The sequence below is a fragment of the Ptychodera flava genome, chromosome 8 (assembly GCF_041260155.1).
Source record: "Ptychodera flava strain L36383 chromosome 8, AS_Pfla_20210202, whole genome shotgun sequence".
NCBI lineage: Eukaryota > Metazoa > Hemichordata > Enteropneusta > Ptychoderidae > Ptychodera > Ptychodera flava.
This window is the reverse complement of record NC_091935.1, coordinates 22,360,185-22,379,097: the sequence shown is the minus strand read 5'-3', so window position 1 is coordinate 22,379,097 and position 18,913 is coordinate 22,360,185. Positions and strand designations below refer to the sequence as shown.

General features: G+C 41.9%; 1 protein-coding gene across 2 annotated transcripts in view; it reads right to left on the bottom strand.

The window, feature by feature from the left end:
- LOC139138797 (low-density lipoprotein receptor-related protein 4-like) overlaps positions 1 to 18,552 on the bottom strand; it is a 33,905-nt gene extending 15,353 nt beyond the window's left edge. Inside the window, exons 1-2 of one of the 2 annotated variants that reach the window (XM_070707331.1) lie at positions 18,176 to 18,552; positions 23 to 139 (exon numbers count right to left, since the gene is read on the bottom strand). The gene's annotated coding sequence lies outside the window, so the exon portion shown is untranslated. The remainder of the gene's footprint in view (positions 1 to 22; positions 140 to 18,175) is intronic. The other variant, XM_070707332.1, reaches the window with a different exon arrangement.
- Positions 18,553 to 18,913: the final 361 nt, after the last annotated feature.

The window sequence follows — 18,913 nt, the reverse complement described above, 5'->3', positions numbered from 1 at the left end:
ATTGCACGCGGAGTGCGCTTACCTGGGCATATCTCAGGCTGTTCGTCGGATCCGTCGCTGCAGTCCCTATCGCCATCACAGGTCCATCTTTGAGGTATACACTGCTGGTTACTACATCTGAAATTGTCGTTTGGGCACCCTACAGTGTCAGTAAAATAATACTTTATTTTCATCATGCCGTAGTGGTACTTAAGGTAGAATGTGCCTAAGACTCTCTAACTTTTACAATTCTTTTCCGATCTACCACTTGTGGGGGTTCATTTTAAAGCTCTTAGTGTGAGAAAATTTTTGCCGTCCTAGTTTTTTCGAAAATAGAAAATTTTATATTTCTGCATAGGGTTAACACAGGGACGGCAGCCATTATGAATTTCAAATATCGGTAAATTTTTGGTAATTTGTTACGCTAGTAGCAAAATTTGCACGGTGACCCCCGATTTTTATTCTTAATTTTGAAAGAGAATTGTTGAAATATTCCTTGAGAAAAGTTTGAGCAAAAGTTTAAGTCTTTCACTTTCGAGACGCATGCTACCTTAATTGCATGTTTCATCTCTAGGCGGCGCTATAACTAAAGGCAGTTGCTCTCAACTGCCATGGTTTAGTAGGGTATTCAGAAGAGGGAATTATTTAAAAAGAGTCTTTTCCGCCGACATAGGAAACTGTCGGTCGTGACATCATCGGGAAAGCAAACGGTGTCGATATCCGTACGATATAAGGGACAAGATTTCCCTCGAGCCGCGGACGCTTTCTGTCGAACACGTCGTATTACTGTTCGTACGGTGATACGACGTGTTCGACGGCTGTTTGGCAAGGCGTAAATCAAAATGTGTCTGCGATAACCATAATCACGCAATAGCATATTACCATTGATTGAAAGACATGCAGTCGTAAACTCTGAGAAATACAAATACAAACAAAAAGACAACTCGTAAACGCTGAGAAATACAAATACGAACAAGTAAAATCAACAAAGAAATAGCAAAGCAAAAACGATTGAAAAAAAGAGACAACTCGTAAACGCTGAGAAATACAAATACGAACAAGTAAAAATCAACAAAGAAATAGCAAAGCAAAAACGATTGAAAAAAAATCTTTCGGGAGGGGGGTTGGGTTCCGTGGAAACCCCTTCCCGACGAACAGAAAGCTGTGTTGAAACTTGACCAATGTCCATGAAAAATATTTCTTGGCATGTCGCTCCATGGTACGAAAAAACACGAGATTTTTGTAGTGAAAATGTCCTTGAAAGACACGGATTAAGATGTGTTTTGTTTAACGCTGACTAACAGTGAGCCTCTAGATTCAGTGTCAAACACGATCTACGCTCAAGGGTATACCTTCAGATATTTGAAAGGTGTGATTAAAGTTTTTCAGCGGGCCAAATCACTCTTTTACAATTCCTACACTCTTCCACCCATCACTCAATGGCGAAACAATCGCTACATTGCTGAGAAAGATTCGCATTTCGCTCCTGGCAAGTTTTCGCATGATAACGGGGGCTTCTTTTTGTTGGTCAGCGGCGACTCCGCGTTATCTGGTACCACCGTTTGTACCATTCTGCCTCACAATTAACGGCCAATAAAGGCATTGTCTCCGAAGATTTAGCAATGGCCGAGCCCCGTCGATAATGTTGTTTACCGCTCGTTACAACTAAATGGGGCACTAATTCCGCCATCAAAAATCGTCACAAGTCAAATTTGCTTTACACGTCACCACGGCCTGTCAACATCATGAGGGGTTACTCTAGGTCATTTCTCATGTCCCACGGCCGTGACGTCAATCTATATTTTTTTTCGATGGACAAGCCGGAAAATTCCGATGTACGACGGCTTCGTGCTGGGATACCGATGGGCGTTTCCCGACGATGTTCGTGTTGCTAGGCAATTTTGCAAGGTGTTCGATAACAAAAGAATGACTTAGTAAGATGAAGTGGAAAGACATCGTATGTTTCATTCTTGTTAGATCTGAAATGTTTGTACAGCATGCTTATGACTCTGATTATAAGGTAATGGTAGTACACGCATGGACTGTTACAGCTGCAGTGATACAGTAAATTTGTGGGGAAAAAGTAGTTTTGAATTGAAAATCAAAATGTTGTCGCGGTCGCAAGGGTCGGATGTGAAGGGAAATGAAGGGAAAAGTCTTCTTCTGCACAAGAGCTTGTCTCAGATCTATGAGAGAGAGACAGACAGACAGAGACAGAGACAGAAACAGAGAAAGAGATCGGCAGAGACAGAGAGAAGAGACAGGCGGACAGACAGACAGACAGGGGCAGAGACAGAGACACTGTTACAGAGAAACAAAGACAGGGAGAGAGACATTAGAGAAAGAGGAGAGAGACAGATAAACAGAGACACGAGAGAGAGACAGAGACAGGGAGAGAGAGAGAGAGAGAGAGAGAGAGAGAGAGAGGGGGGGAGGGAGGGGAGGGAGGGGAGAGAGAGAGAGAGAGAGAGAGAGAGAGAGAGAGAGAGAGAGAGAGAGAGAGAGAGAGATAATATAATTCTCATTTGAGGCATTTATCTAATTGAAAGAAGTGGTCGTAAAATTTACCACAACGGCAGTAATTGATGTAGTCATCGATTGCGGCGGTTTGTACCTATCTGCTTGTTCGTTTTGCTGGTTTTTGTTCTGACTGTTTTGTCATGATTATTTTGCGGTTTCGCCAATCTCCATCTGAATGGCAATCCAAAGCGGGCAAGGCCGCCGGGGCAGTCTCTGATATCAGGCAGGGAAGACGTTTTGGGTTCCGTGTGCATGTGGTGAATTTACCGAAATCGAGTATATATTTACACTGTCGCTTAAACTTACTCCGGGGGTAGAGTGGTTACCATGGTAACAGGTTGACTTCAGGATTAACATGTGACAAACAGGATATGGCATAGACTAAATACGATGGAGAAAAATATCTGCTATCGGCGGTTGATTTATCATGTCTGCTGGACCCCTGAGGTCAGTTGGCATGGTCGTTTTTTCGTTCTTCCAATATTTCTTACGTTGTCATAAAACTGTAAACAAACTTTCTGTCCAACAGGCCAGAGGGCGCTTATCGGCAGCTTTAGAGAAATGGTGACACGAGGTGTCTTATATCAGTTCGTGTTCAGTCTTAATTTTAGAGATGTATATGCGCACTCGCAGTAACGTTTTGACCGTTGACCCTTTGCTGCGCATGCGTAGAGCAGGAAGTTGATCGTACCTAAATGTCAGAGGTCAGAGCTAGCTCCGATCGCGCGGATCGCGCTAAGTTTTCTGCCTGACTGTCTACACCGTGTGTACTCCTTCGGAAGCTTCTGCTGTATACGGTAAACTTGCCGAATCAGGTCCACAGTTACAATTGATCAGGAATCAACGGTTAATAAACCTCTTTACAGTGATCCCATGATAAATTTGTGGAACCAGCGCTTAATTTTTAACTTTCCTGGAGCACGATGCAAGGCCTGCGTGGCAGGGCTGTGTGTTTTACCGGCGTTGGGGCCACAAAACGCCGGTACCCTGCGACGCAGAGCCCGCTGCCCGGACTTGTATTTCATGTTTGCATGCACGGCAGTTGTATTTCTTTTGGTGTTAAACTTCGCCATTGTACCGTCGACTGTTTGTCCCTCCCTGCCTGTTAATGTTGATCATTTCGAATATATTGCCATGGGGCTGTGTATGGCTTATAATAAATATGATGCTGCATGGAGGTAGAAACTTCTTCCGCCATCGCCACGGTGAACGTACGTTGATGCTCCGATGGACGACTGCACTCTAGTCTGCAGAGGTACGTCTCAGGTGATCGTCAAAACCTAAAGCTTCCGCAATGACCCTCGGGGGCTAGGCTTCCATAACTGACATAGGTTTCTAAAACTGTATTTAATTTCCCTTCCCCTCAGTCTTTTGCTACACGCCAACGACGCCAAAGGAGTCTCGCCATGAAGCGGTTGGGAGGATCTGGACTAATGGAAGGAAACCAATTGAAGGGGAATTTTAGTCAGATGTACGTCACCAGGATGATAAAATTTGCCTAAATAAAATTTGCTTCATGTGCATTATAACGTTTGTCTAGTCAAGCTTATAGGCTGATTTTCAGGTTGTTTTGATTTTGCTCTTGTTTTAGGGAAAACCATTTCCTCCAAAAACCTAGTTTGAGGGTTTTCTTTCGGTTTTGTTCTTATTTTTTTATCGTCATATTTTTTGCACAGTGCAATGAAAGCATTTGTTCTTATAGGGTTAATATAAAAGACACATGTCAGCAGAATATCACTCATAGTTAGTTACTCAACAGGACTGTCCATGCAGCACTATAAAGTACTACAAAAACAAGACAGAGAAACATTTATTTACTGCAAGAGTATTTATTTGAAAATTATAATACTTATATTGTTATACATGTTCATGGTGTTGTGAAATATAATAAAGATACTGCAATATGATTTAGTAGTGTCTTTTTAGTGTCTTTTTTAATTCAGATCCTCAGTCATGAAAAGCAATACAAAATTACTGGAATAACAATACTGACTAAGTTCAAGGTATCTCTTGTAGAAATACCCAAACTGCAGACCTTGAAGATGCATCACCAAATTGACTAATCACAGGGCCAGGTTACTTATCCATGTGACCCCATACATATATTATCTAAAAAACAAAAACTTTGCTTGGCAACCCTAACATCAAAATGTTTTGACTCTCCAGAAGACAATTTGTATTGTACTCTACAATATCTGATACATGCAATATTTATTTTCAAACGAGATCAAAATCCTAAATATTTATAATGGTGTATTTCCCCTCTTATCACTTAACATCGAACTCAGTTTAAGTTTGAACCCATCTAAAGTGCGGTACGTACCAATGACTTGATTCAATTCGTATACTGCCACTAGACGTAGCCGGCCTGCGTACAACGCTGTATGTTCCTGGCGTTACACGGATGGGAGGACGTATAGCGCCGGGAACACACACTATTGTACGCAGGGCTACCACTTGACGCAGCTGAACACTTGGATGAAACTATGGACAATATTGAAGGCTGTATTTTTTTCACTAAAAGAATTCCTTCGCGGGCTGTTCTATAAGTCGCCATGCATGAGATCGTTATATTCTTGGTACGTATACAAAGCTAAAACGTCGGAATTTCCAAAAATAGAAGTAGGCCGCGATGCATGTAAGGAATGCCGATGTCCGAGTGTCCCCAATGTCCCCCAAGGCGCAACGGCCATAAAATGCTGGCCTTTGTGTCCACCAATTGTTCATCGACAGTGTTGTTCACGTGGGATGAAAAAATCGGCCGAAAAAGACACTGTACGATGGATTTGAATATAGCTGAATGAAATCATGGATATTCTGACAGAAACAACATGGCGGAAACCCTGAGAGGATCGCTGAAAGTATTGCATAAAATCTACCGGAAATCCTAACTTTCCACCCTCGCTGGTAGCCATGACGTTAACTGAAAGTCCAAACTGTTTCTACTTCCAAGCTTGACCCGAATATGTCTCTCCATCGCCTTTACACAAGAGCCGAAAGCACCCGGTGCGGTGTGCGTACCCTGAGAAAAATCCATTTTCGTGTTGAACGGGTCGCTTATGCAAATGCAGAACTGCGCATGCGCAATGCTCCAAAATACATCTCTAAATTAGGAGTGAACACGAACTGTATATCGTTTATCCAAAATGCAGTAATCGGTATTTTTTCACAAAATTTAAATTTAGAGGGGACAGTTTTTATAGAGCTATTCGAAACCATATGCCACAGTGATTTCGACATGTTTCACCGCCGCCCATAAGTATCCCACACCCCCCACCCCACCCCCAACCCCGCCCAAGGAAAATTGCCTCTTGGCCCTCTCCGTATCCTTAATACTCATCAACGTCATCTCCAAGCCGCGATGTAGCTCTTCCCATAGGCAGACCAACCTCGGCCGAAACGACCATGCAGGTGTTTCTCCTGCCTACCCGTTGCCTGTTTTTCATTTGCCCGCACGCTGACGACTCAGTGATTGCTTGCCCGGCATTACTCCGAGTACTGATACGAGTATTAGTATTACGGAAATACCAACGTTCTCACACAAGAACCACTTTGCCGAAACCTCCTTCGGTCGTAAACGACTTAGGGTGAACCATTTGATTTCTGGGGGATGGAGGAAATGGGTGGGGCAACAAATTTTTTTGCCCATGACTGTGACAGCAATTTTTTTTTCTATTGTCAGTCCTGCATCAAATTATTTTTCTGTATGCAGTGGCAAAGCAAATTTTTTTTTCTCGCTTGCCAATTTTTAATACAATATGCTATACATACAGGTTATTGGTTCAAAACCGGATGTTTTAATAACTTGTTGTGTTTATGGTTCTGCTATTAAAATTTTATGTACAACAAACCAGACTGACAAACTTGACCAGCTGTACTCAAGCTGTGTAGCAGACGTGGAAAAACTCAACAAGAAATCTGCGTCATACCAAAAAAATATTGCAACATATTAAAAACACTGTCATCACAATGAAACTTTGAACATTGTGTAGTATTGAAGTTTATTTATATGCCAGACTTTTGACATCAGGATTCACTCTAAAATATTGAAAATATTAGTGCCGCCGTAGGCGGTCGCCCTCCAGCGTTTTTTTAAATCAGTCCCAAACTTTGGTGATTTTAGCACATGGCGACAAATTTTTTTTTCTCTCCTGTCTGTTGGAACAATTTTTTTTCCTCAAGCCATTGTTGGATCAATTTTTTTTTTCTGTCCTTCATCTGCCGACAATATTTTTTTCCCCAGATCCTCCATCCCCCCAGAAATCAATGGTTCTCCCCTTAGCTGTGTGTGCATGCTGGCTAGCGAGTACTGCTCATCCGTTAGAACTGGTAGATAACTTTCGAAACGGTTCACACGGTTGGTTTAGCGTTCACATGATCATACGTTACACTCACTCTGCCCGAGATCCCTTCGTTTTGATGCATAAGAATATGCAATGAAATTTGGTAGGCACAAACAGAAATATACTCAAAACAGTAATATATAATTATTATTTCCACTAACGAATCCTACAGTTAAGACTTTGGTAGACGCATGCGCACTCATTCAGAGAGAGAGAGAGAGAGAGAGAGAGAGAGAGAGAGAAGAGAGAGAGAGAGAGAGAGAGAGAGAGAGAGAGAGAGAGAGAGAGAGAGAGAGAGACAGAGAGACAGAGAGACAGAGACACAGACAGAGACAGAGAGACAGACAGACAGACAGACAGACAGAGGGAGAAAGCGAGAGTGGGTGAGGGAGTGAGCAAGAGAGGAGGGAGGGAGGGACCGAAAGGGAAAGAGAGTCATCGTCTGGCCATTAAGGCTTTCAGATCAAGAAACATCGTGTGAGTTTACATTACATGGTTCTTGTGACTGGACTGGTGAATGTGGGTTAGAAGTATTTGATCTTTGGGGGTACTGGAGGCCCGAGGAAGTGGGTTTAGCAGCGATTTTCTTTCTGTTGTGGGTCGCATTGCAATCTATTTTCTCGGTAACAGATTTGAAACGTACAATTAACAACTATACCTACTGTAACCGGTTCACAACTGCATCTTGAATAATCTTGTAGTGTTCCGTATCAGTACAATTTTACAGTCTATCTTTCTGATTATTTCAATTTCATGAACGAAAGTTACGTGGTAAAAAAGCTATGTGGAGAAGACTGACTTTTAAAGTGCTTCGCTCCTAAACACTCAAAATATTTGTATTCTTCTTCAGACAACAATATTTCCCCAAAGCCTCAACCCCCCCCCTCAATTCAATCGGTTCTTCCCTTTGGTGCTATATAAAGTAACGGTGTGTTGGGCACTTCCTACAGAATGATAATGGATACGTCCTAATAGTAGTGTGCGTGGTGAAAAAAAGCTAAGGTCGATGTTGTTTTGTCACTTTTTTGGTCGTTTAGACATTATTGCGACCGAAAATAAAAACTAAATGTTTCTATTAATCAAAATTGATTATTTCGAAATATCCTACGGCAAAATCAGCCCCACCCCCTCCCGTGGGACGCATGTCAACCCACACACCATATTTCACGGACACATTTAACAGCGGGAAAAGACAAACAGAACGGCTAATTACACACAGTCGATGTACTTACTGACACTGATCACTTCCAATGTAAAGCCACACAGTATCAAGGCAACGGTCAAGGCAAGGAAAGCCGAGAAATCATGGCTTGGGACTTCTCCGCTTCGTCCCTTTGTTGCATCTGAAGAATCTGTTCTGTGACCGTTGCAGTTCAAAGAATATGTCCTGTCTATTTTCAGTGGAAACATAAGGCCTTTTTCCGGCCCTAGATCTGTGACCTTGCTTTGTTCTTGTGGAACATAACTTACTTCCTCATGGCCGTATTTTGACCTCGTTTTGCACTCGCATGCAACCACAGTTCGTGGCGTACATATAAACTTAAACTCTCCATTGAGGGGAACACAGAAGAGGTATATGTTGATCCCGATCTAAAATTGTGCCACCAAGGTCGCGGGCCAGCAAGCCCACAGGCCAGAGCTCAGGAATATCAAATAACTTTCAGTCAAACTTCACTGATGTCGACAGATAACCCTTTACCGTCAACATAGCTTTTCGTGGTAAAGGGTTATCTGTTCGCCAGCGGTCTCTCAGCGGACAAAAAGATGCATTTCTTGTTAATCAGGTCAGACTGGGTAACAATTTATCATCATCGTGCGAGTGATTTTACTCTGTCGCTTAGCGGACACTCTTGAAAAAATTCCAGCAAGCCATAATACACCCACATAGTTATCAGAGGTTTCCCCATGCGAGGGGAAATCATCAGACTGGGAGACAGTTGTCAAGAAGGGTTTTTTTTCTTTCTTTGTGCATTTGAGGGAAATGCAAGAAAATGAGGAAGAAAAGCCTAGGAGGAATATTATATAGCTCTTGTCTTTTATCTTCTTCCAAAGAAAAGAAAAGAACTGACCAAAATAGGTTTAAATAGGTTTGCTCGTGCGTCCATATTCAGCCAGATTTTAAAGCCTTCCCGCAAATATATATTAACACAAATTACTTCAAGTACAAAGTAATGATATATGTTACTTAAGTTTCATGCATCCTGCAATCTTCAGACAGAGAAGAGGTGAGTGGTACGTCCCGATCATATATATGAGACTGTTGAGCTAAGAAACTTTTCACTTCTTCTGTCTGATGGTTGCAGGATGCATGAAACTTAACAAACAGATATCATTACTTTGCACTTGAAGAAATTTGTGTTATTATTTGTAACGTTCTGCTTTAGCATCGAGCACTGTAATTTCCCTGAAGAGCATCTGTATACTTTGATATCTATCTATCTATCTATCTATCTATCTATCTATCTATCTATCTATCTATCTATCTATCTATCTATCTATCTATCTATCTATCTATCCGTATGTGTTTGTGTGTGTCTTTCTTGATCGCTATTATGGGTGTAACTCAAGTCATGTATGCCCTTCTCCTAGATAAATTGACAGATAGCTGGCTAGATAGATGGACACTGCAGGGAAACCAGTGAACCACCTAAACATTCAAATTAATACTAATCAATATACAGTATATCAGCACTAATATTATTCATAACTTGGTCTAGGCCCTAGGAACAAGACATCGTTCTCCGTACGATTTAACGTCCTGCAGGACGAGAAAACTATGTGCGGTCACTGGGCTACTCATATTGTTAAACGATAACTTGGAAACACTATGGGGCAAAGATTTGGTAAATAATGCTGTATTTAATATTTATTTGATGATGTCATCGGCCTATTTTTACAACATCACGCGGCATTGGACACGTTGGCTTGCAGTATACGGCGGACAGACCGTATAACTGCATAAATGGTTGTACATCACAGGGGCTACCTGCCGTATACATGAACACATGAGGAGAAACTTTGGTAGGAGACACCTTAGTATGGCAGGGAGTGTGGCTGAGAATTTTTCAAAAATCGATGTAAATTTGTCACTTCTGCAGGTCGTCTGTAAAAACTGTTTGGGTGTCTTTGACCGAGAATGAAAATCTGTGACTGTTTGCAAATTCTTCTTGTATCTTAAAGGTATACAATCACCTGTAATCTAAATATGCCCATATATGGTCAAAGGGGCGTTCCTTGGTATTCAAAATGCCCATGTGATGGCGCTATTTTTAAAAAATGCCATCCGCTTAAAATCTGTGATTGGTTAGATTTTCTCTTTCAATGGTAACTGTGGCAAAATTGGAACAGGTGACAGTATACCTTTAACCAGCGGCGCCCCCCCCCCCTCCAAAACGTAAGTTCACCCTTGCCACACACCAGATACGACAATCAAACGTCGAGTAAATGTGAATGTGAGAGAAAGGAAATTAAAAACGTGTAGTTGGCACACTATACTACTAATAGCAGGAAGGCCAATGGCCATTCTGAAGCCAAACAGTATTTACACGGTGGTGAAAGTGGAGAAAATCGTGGTGCGCCTTCTCCACTCTATCCCCGGGTTGCGTCTTATTCTGTTCTCTGCGTCTCTTGTTTACAAGAGAAGAACGCCAGGGTTTCTTTGCACGGGGTCTGTGACCTTACTCTGTGTCTGTCAAACGCTCTCTTCTTTACGATCTGGATTTGACCTCATTGAACTTGGACACAACCTTGTTTCATTAGATTCTTAGGGGAGAGGAGAATAAAACATGTATATTTACTTTCCAATGTCAGAGAGTATTACAGGACCAAGGGTGAGCGCAATCCACACGGCGAACTAACGGTTACTGGATGTTCACTCAAACTAGCTCGATGGGGCTTACGTCAATGCCTTGTCACTGACAAAGTGAATTTATGCCGAAATTTCACAAAGTCGACTCATTGTTTTTGTTGACTAATCAGAGGATGTCGATGAAGAGAATATTGGGAACATGCCAGGTTGATTCAATTTGAAATTCCAAACAATTCCTAGAAATACTAATGGGACCTGTGTTTTTTTTTTTCGTTTTTTTTTTCGGGGGGGGGGGGTTACATCCAGTTCAAGGATCTAGCGGATCTCACAAAGATTTTCACACGTCTGTTTCAAATCTCACTAATTTGTTTCAGTTCATGAAACTGGAGAGAATGAGACGCAGGCAGGTGGTGCACTCTGATACGGTGGAGACCAAAGGAAGTTCAATGATTCAGAGTTCAGCGATCTGGACGGTTGCACTCGCCAATTAGAGTAAATTGAAAAGATATGGGAATTAAGATGCAATCACGTCTGACGTCAGAATCTGACGCAATAGGCTCGTTTTCAACAGCGACCCCTGACATTTAGACGCACAAATCACTGACGGTTCGCGCAAATTGGAAATCTTTGAAATTCGACCGTAACCTTGAAACATTTAACATTGTTACATTTTCAACACCGAATGTTATCTTGATATCGACACACTCTCATACTAATTTATTTTAGATGTGCTGTCTCCGTATATATATATAAATATATAATATATAAAAATATATATATATATATATATATTATATATATATATATATATATATATTATATATATATATATATATATATATATATATAAACCTGTAACTATTTAACTACGCGAAGATTTCCTTCGCCACAAAATCTTCACTCCTTGGTGGTAAGCAAAGTCTGGGCACTTTGACGTTCCCTAGGGCTGCAATTAGTATGTTGTCGTTTTCAACAGGGGAGTTGTTAGCGGAACACGTGGCTAGAACTTCGTAATTTCAGTGTACTAATGTAATGGGTTTATCAAGTGGTTGCATGGCAGCGGGAATGTTAATTGATTTCGTTTGCACTGGTCTATATGTGCGTCTACTCAACTCACCAGTCTATTGAATTACGCAGTAATGGATATCGCGCTTTCTGGAGAAGTCAGCTTATTCTATCGAGCAGTTTGGCCTTAAAGGGATAAAGCCGGCCATTTTTCATGATTTTGTTTGATATAAGATACTATTGATTTTGTTTGACATATTAGACATGATACACGAAACCATCGCGAAAATGAATTAATGGTCATGACCATTAAATCATTTTTGCGATGGTTTCATTTAATTTGTCTAAAACCGGGGTCGAATATATGCATGGTCACCCATTTATTCAGTATCTTTCAACATGTCAAACAATATAAGTAGTATCTCGTATCAAACAAAATTCATGAAAAATGGCCGACTTTGTTCCTTTAATGTTCAGAGGTGTACTGAACCATTTTGGGGGGGGGGGGGGGGTCCGCGCATGTTATACAAAACAATTCTAGTGATATCACTCTCGGGTATAACATTAAGGGGAGGCAGTCGTCGGAACTCTGCTCAAAGGTTGCCAGTGACCCCTACGACGGATGTAAACACTGTATCTAGGGTACGCTGGTGGTTGATGAAGGTTAAAACATGTTTGTTTACAATAAATATCGTAAAATTTAAATGTTGTAGCGATGTTGACTTGATGCATCTAGATATCACGCATGAAATAGATTGTAAACGAGAAAGTCGCACACGCGCGGTTCCGTCGACTGCCTCCCTTTAACGTGACGCTAGAGAAAACTTACATCCAATCGGAGCTTGCTTCCCTGCAACGTATTATTTTTTTAGAGAAGGCGTCTCATCTGCTGCCTCGAACAGCAATGATTATACAGAAATCCGTTCACCGAATTGTGCCAGTAGGTGGTGTTCTTAATACCATCAAGAATACCCAGTTTGTTGTATTGGCGCCTTGTTGTGACATTTCTGTAATTGTAGACGCTGGTTATTTCTCTTGCTGTGGCCAAATTGAAGATATATGACCCCAACCAACTTTGTCCTAACATATACAAGTGGAAGGCAACATGAATATGTAGATGTTGTATTTGGGGTCAAGCCAAAAGAAGGTCGGGCTTTGCCCAGTCATACATAAGGGCTTTTATGCTGAGACAAGGTGCTTTAGTCCGCCCCGGGTGTTGGGGAGGAGCCGAGGCTGTACGCGAAATACTCCATCACACACCAATCTTGGATAAGCTTACTTTTCTCCTGCGGGGGAACTATACATCGGCGCCGAGCGGGCAGCTCTGAAACAGAAAATATGTTACCAAATGCGGATTAGAAGTTAAAGCGGGACTAAAACACCAAACTTGAGGCGACACTGAGTGATGGGAATGAAAGGGGAGTCCCTTGTAATTGTGGAGCGCAGTACTGTGCACTAGAACGGCGCCAAAAATAGCGCAGACGGTGCGAACAACTGCTAGACTGTCGAAGTCGCCAAACGTAATGAAGTGTGGGTGAGGAGTTATCAGTTCGTGTTCAGTCTTAATTTAGAGATGTATATGCGCACTCGCAGTAACGTTTTGACCCGTTGACCCTTGCTGCGCATGCGTAGAGCGGAAGTTGATCGTACCTAAATGTCAGAGGTCAGAGCTAGCTCCGATCGCGCGGATCGCGCTAAGTTTTCTGCCTGACTGTCTACACCGTGTGTACTCCTTCGGAAGCTTCTGCTGTATACGGTAAACTTGCCGAATCAGGTCCACAGTTACAATTGATCAGGAATCAACGGTTATAAACCTCTTTACAGTGATCCCATGATAAATTTGTGGAACCAGCGCTTAATTTTTAACTTTCCTGGGAGCACGATGCAAGGCCTGCGTGGCAGGGCTGTGTGTTTTACCGGCGTTGGGGCCACAAAACGCCGGTACCTGCGACGCAGAGCCCGCTGCCCGGACTTGTATTTCATGTTTGCATGCACGGCAGTTGTATTTCTTTTGGTGTTAAACTTCGCCATTGTACCGTCGACTGTTTGTCCCTCCCTGCCTGTTAATGTTGATCATTTCGAATATATTGCCATGGGGCTGTGTATGGCTTATAATAAATATGATGCTGCATGGAGGTAGAAACTTCTTCCGCCATCGCCACGGTGAACGTACGTTGATGCTCCGATGGACGACTGCACTCTAGTCTGCAGAGGTACGTCTCAGGTGATCGTCAAAACCTAAAGCTTCCGCAATGACCCTCGGGGGCTAGGCTTCCATAACTGACATAGGTTTCTAAAACTGTATTTAATTTCCCTTCCCCTCAGTCTTTTGCTACACGCCAACGACGCCAAAGGAGTCTCGCCATGAAGCGGTTGGGAGGATCTGGACTAATGGAAGGAAACCAATTGAAGGGGAATTTTAGTCAGATGTACGTCACCAGGATGATAAAATTTGCCTAAATAAAATTTGCTTCATGTGCATTATAACGTTTGTCTAGTCAAGCTTATAGGCTGATTTTCAGGTTGTTTTGATTTTGCTCTTGTTTTAGGGAAAACCATTTCCTCCAAAAACCTAGTTTGAGGGTTTTCTTTCGGTTTTGTTCTTATTTTTTTATCGTCATATTTTTGCACAGTGCAATGAAGCATTTGTTCTTATACGGTTAATATAAAAGACACATGTCAGCAGAATATCACTCATAGTTAGTTACTCAACAGGACTGTCCATGCAGCACTATAAAGTACTACAAAACAAGACAGAGAAACATTTATTTACTGCAAGAGTATTTATTTGAAAATTATAATACTTATATTGTTATACATGTTCATGGTGTTGTGAAATATAATAAAGATACTGCAATATGATTTAGTAGTGTCTTTTTAGTGTCTTTTTTAATTCAGATCCTCAGTCATGAAAAGCAATACAAAATTACTGGAATAACAATACTGACTAAGTTCAAGGTATCTCTTGTAGAAATACCCAAACTGCAGACCTTGAAGATGCATCACCAAATTGACTAATCACAGGGCCAGGTTACTTATCCATGTGACCCCATACATATATTATCTAAAAAACAAAAACTTTGCTTGGCAACCCTAACATCAAAATGTTTTGACTCTCCAGAAGACAATTTGTTATTGTACTCTACAATATCTGATACATGCAATATTTATTTTCAAACGAGATCAAAATCCTAAATATTTATAATGGTGTATTTCCCCTCTTATCACTTAACATCGAACTCAGTTTAAGTTTGAACCCATCTAAAGTGCGGTACGTACCAATGACTTGATTCAATTCGTATACTGCCACTAGACGTAGCCGGCCCTGCGTACAACGCTGTATGTTCCTGGCGTTACACGGATGGGAGGACGTATAGCGCCGGGAACACACACTATTGTACGCAGGGCTACCACTTGACGCAGCTGAACACTTGGATGAAACTATGGACAATATTGAAGGCTGTATTTTTTTCACTAAAAGAATTCCTTCGCGGGCTGTTCTATAAGTCGCCATGCATGAGATCGTTATATTCTTGGTACGTATACAAAGCTAAAACGTCGGAATTTCCAATAGAAGTAGGCCGCGATGCATGTAAGGAAATGCCGAGTGTCCCCCAATGTCCCCCAAGGCGCAACGGCCATAAAATGCTGGCCTTTGTGTCCACCAATTGTTCATCGACAGTGTTGTTCACGTGGGATGAAAAAATCGGCCGAAAAAGACACTGTACGATGGATTTGAATATAGCTGAATGAAATCATGGATATTCTGACAGAAACAACATGGCGGAAACCCTGAGAGGATCGCTGAAAGTATTGCATAAAATCTACCGGAAATCCTAACTTTCCACCCTCGCTGGTAGCCATGACGTTAACTGAAAGTCCAAACTGTTTCTACTTCCAAGCTTGACCCGAATATGTCTCTCCATCGCCTTTACACAAGAGCCGAAAGCACCCGGTGCGGTGTGCGTACCCTGAGAAAAATCCATTTTCGTGTTGAACGGGTCGCTTATGCAAATGCAGAACTGCGCATGCGCAATGCTCCAAAATACATCTCTAAATTAGGAGTGAACACGAACTGTATATCGTTTATCCAAAATGCAGTAATCGGTATTTTTTTCACAAAATTTAAATTTAGAGGGGACAGTTTTATAGAGCTATTCGAAACCATATGCCACAGTGATTTCGACATGTTTCACCGCCGCCCATAAGTATCCCACACCCCCACCCCACCCCTATCCCCGCCCAAGGAAAAGTGCCAGTTGGCCCTCTCCGTATCCTTAATACTCATCAACGTCATCTCCAAGCCGCGATGTAGCTCTCCCCATAGGCAGACCAACCTCGGCCGAAACGACCAGGTGTTTCTCCTGGCCTACCCGTTGCCTGTTTTTCATTTGCCCGCACGCTGACGACTCAGTGATTGCTTGCCCGCCATTACTCCGAGTACTGATACGAGTATTAGTATTACGGAAATACCAACGTTCTCACACAAGAACCACTTTGCCGAAACCTCCTTCGGTCGTAAACGACTTAGGGTGAACCATTTGATTTCTGGGGGGATGGAGGAAATGGGTGGGGCAACAAATTTTTTTGCCCATGACTGTGACAGCAATTTTTTTTTCTATTGTCAGTCCTGCATCAAATTATTTTTCTGTATGCAGTGGCAAAGCAAATTTTTTTTTCTCGCTTGCCAATTTTTAATACAATATGCTATACATACAGGTTATTGGTTCAAAACCGGATTTTTTAATAACTTGTTGTGTTTATGGTTCTGCTATTAAAATTTTATGTACAACAAACCAGACTGACAAACTTGACCAGCTGTACTCAAGCTGTGTAGCAGACGTGGAAAAACTCAACAAGAATCTGCGTCATACCAAAAAATATTGCAACATATTTAAAACACTGTCATCACAATGAAACTTTGAACATTGTGTAGTATTGAAGTTTATTTATATGCCAGACTTTTGACATCAGGATTCACTCTAAAATATTGAAATATTAGTGCCGCCGTAGGCGGTCGCCCTCCAGCGTTTTTTTAAATCAGTCCCAAACTTTGGTGATTTTAGCACATGGCGACAAATTTTTTTTTTCTCTCCTGTCTGTTGGAACAATTTTTTTTTCCTCAAGCCATTGTTGGATCAAATTTTTTTTTCTGTCCTTCATCTGCCGACAATATTTTTTTCCCCAGATCCTCCATCCCCCCAAAATCAAATGGTTCTCCCCTTAGCTGTGTGTGCATGCTGGCTAGCGAGTACTGCTCATCCGTTAGAACTGGTAGATAACTTTCGAAACGGTTCACACGGTTGGTTTAGCGTTCACACGATCATACGTTACACTCACTCTGTCTGAGATCCCTTCGTTTTGATGCTTAAGAATATGCAATCAAATTTGGTAGGCACAAACAGAAATATACCCAAAACAGTAAAATATAATTATTATTTCCACTAACGAATCCTACAGTTAAGACTTTGGTAGACGCATGCGCACTCATTCAGAGAGAGAGAGAGAGAGAGAGAGAGAGAGAGAGAGAGAGAGAGAGAGAGAGAGAGAGAGAGAGAGAGAGAGAGAGAGAGAGAGAGAGAGAGAGAGAGAGAGAGAGAGAGAGACAGAGAGAGAGACAGACAGACAGACAGACAGACAGACAGACAGACAGACAGAGGGAGAAAGCGAGAGTGGGTGATGGAGTGAGCAAGAGAGGAGGGAGGGACCGAAAGGGAAAGAGAGTCATCGTCTGGCCATTAAGGCTTGCAGATCAAGAAAACATCGTGTGAGTTTACATTACATGGTTCTTGTGACTGACTGGACTTGTGAATGTGGGTTAGAAGTATTTGATCTTTGGGGGTACTGGAGGCCCGAGGAAGTGGGTTTAGCAGCGATTTTCTTTCTGTTGTGGGTCGCATTGCAATCTATTTTCTCGGTAACAGATTTGAAACGTGCGATTAACAACTATACCTAATGTAACCGGTTCACAACTGCATCTTGAATAAACTTGTAGTGTTCCGTATCAGTATAATTTTACAGTCTATCTTTCTGATTATCTCAATTTCATGAACAAAAGTTACGTGGTAAAAAAGCTATGTGGATAAGACTGAGTTTGAAAGTGCTTCGCTCCTAAACACTCAGAATATTTGTATTCTTCTTCAGACAACAATATTTCCCCAAAGCCTCAACCCCCCCCCCAATTCAATTGGTTCTTCCCTTTGGTGCGATATAAAGTAACGGTGTGTTGGGCACTTCCTACAGAATGATAATGGATACGTCCTAATAGTGTGCGTGGTGAAAAAGCTAAGGTCGATGTTGTTTTATCACCTTTTTTGGGTCGTTTAGACATTATTGCGACCGAAAATGAAACCAAATGTTTCTATTGATAAAATTGATCATTTCGAAATATCCTACGGCAAAATCAGCCCCACCCCCTCCCGTGTGACGCATGTCAACCCACACACCATATTTCACGGACACATTTAACAGCGGGAAAAGACAAACAGAACGGGTAATTACACAAAGTCGATGTACTTACTGACACTGGTCACTTCCAATGTAAAGCCACACAGTATCAAGGCAACGGAAAAAGGCAAGGAAAGCCGAGAAATCATGGCTTGGGACTTCTCCGCTTCGTCCCTTTGTTGCATCTGAAGAATCTGTTCTGGTGACCGTTGCAGTTCAAAGAATATGTCCTGTCTATTTTCAGTGGAAACATAAGGCCTTTTTCCGGCCCTAGATCTGTGACCTTGCTTTGTTCTTGTGGAACATAACTTACTTCCTCATGGCCGGTATTTTGACCTCGTTTTGCAGTCGCATGCAACCACAGTTCGTGGCGTACATATAAACTTTAACTCTCCATTGAGGGGAACACAGAAGAGGTATATGTTGGTCCCGATGTTGACCCTTAGATCTAAAATTGTGCCGCCAAGGTCGCGGGACAGCAAGCCCACACGCCAGAGCTCAGGAATATCAAATAACTTTCTATCAAACTTCACTGATGTCGACAGATAACCCTTTACCGTCAACATAGCTTTTCGTGGTAAAGGGTTATCTGTTCGCCAGCGGTCTCTCAGCGGACAAAAAGATGCATTTCTTGTTAATCAGGTCAGACTGGGTAACAATTTATCATCATCGTGCGAGTGATTTTACTCTGTCGCTTAGCGGACACTCTTGAAAAAATTCCAGCAAGCCATATTACACCCACATAGTTATCAGAGGTTTCCCCATGCGAGGGGAAATCATCAGACTGGGAGACAGTTGTCGAGAAGGTTTT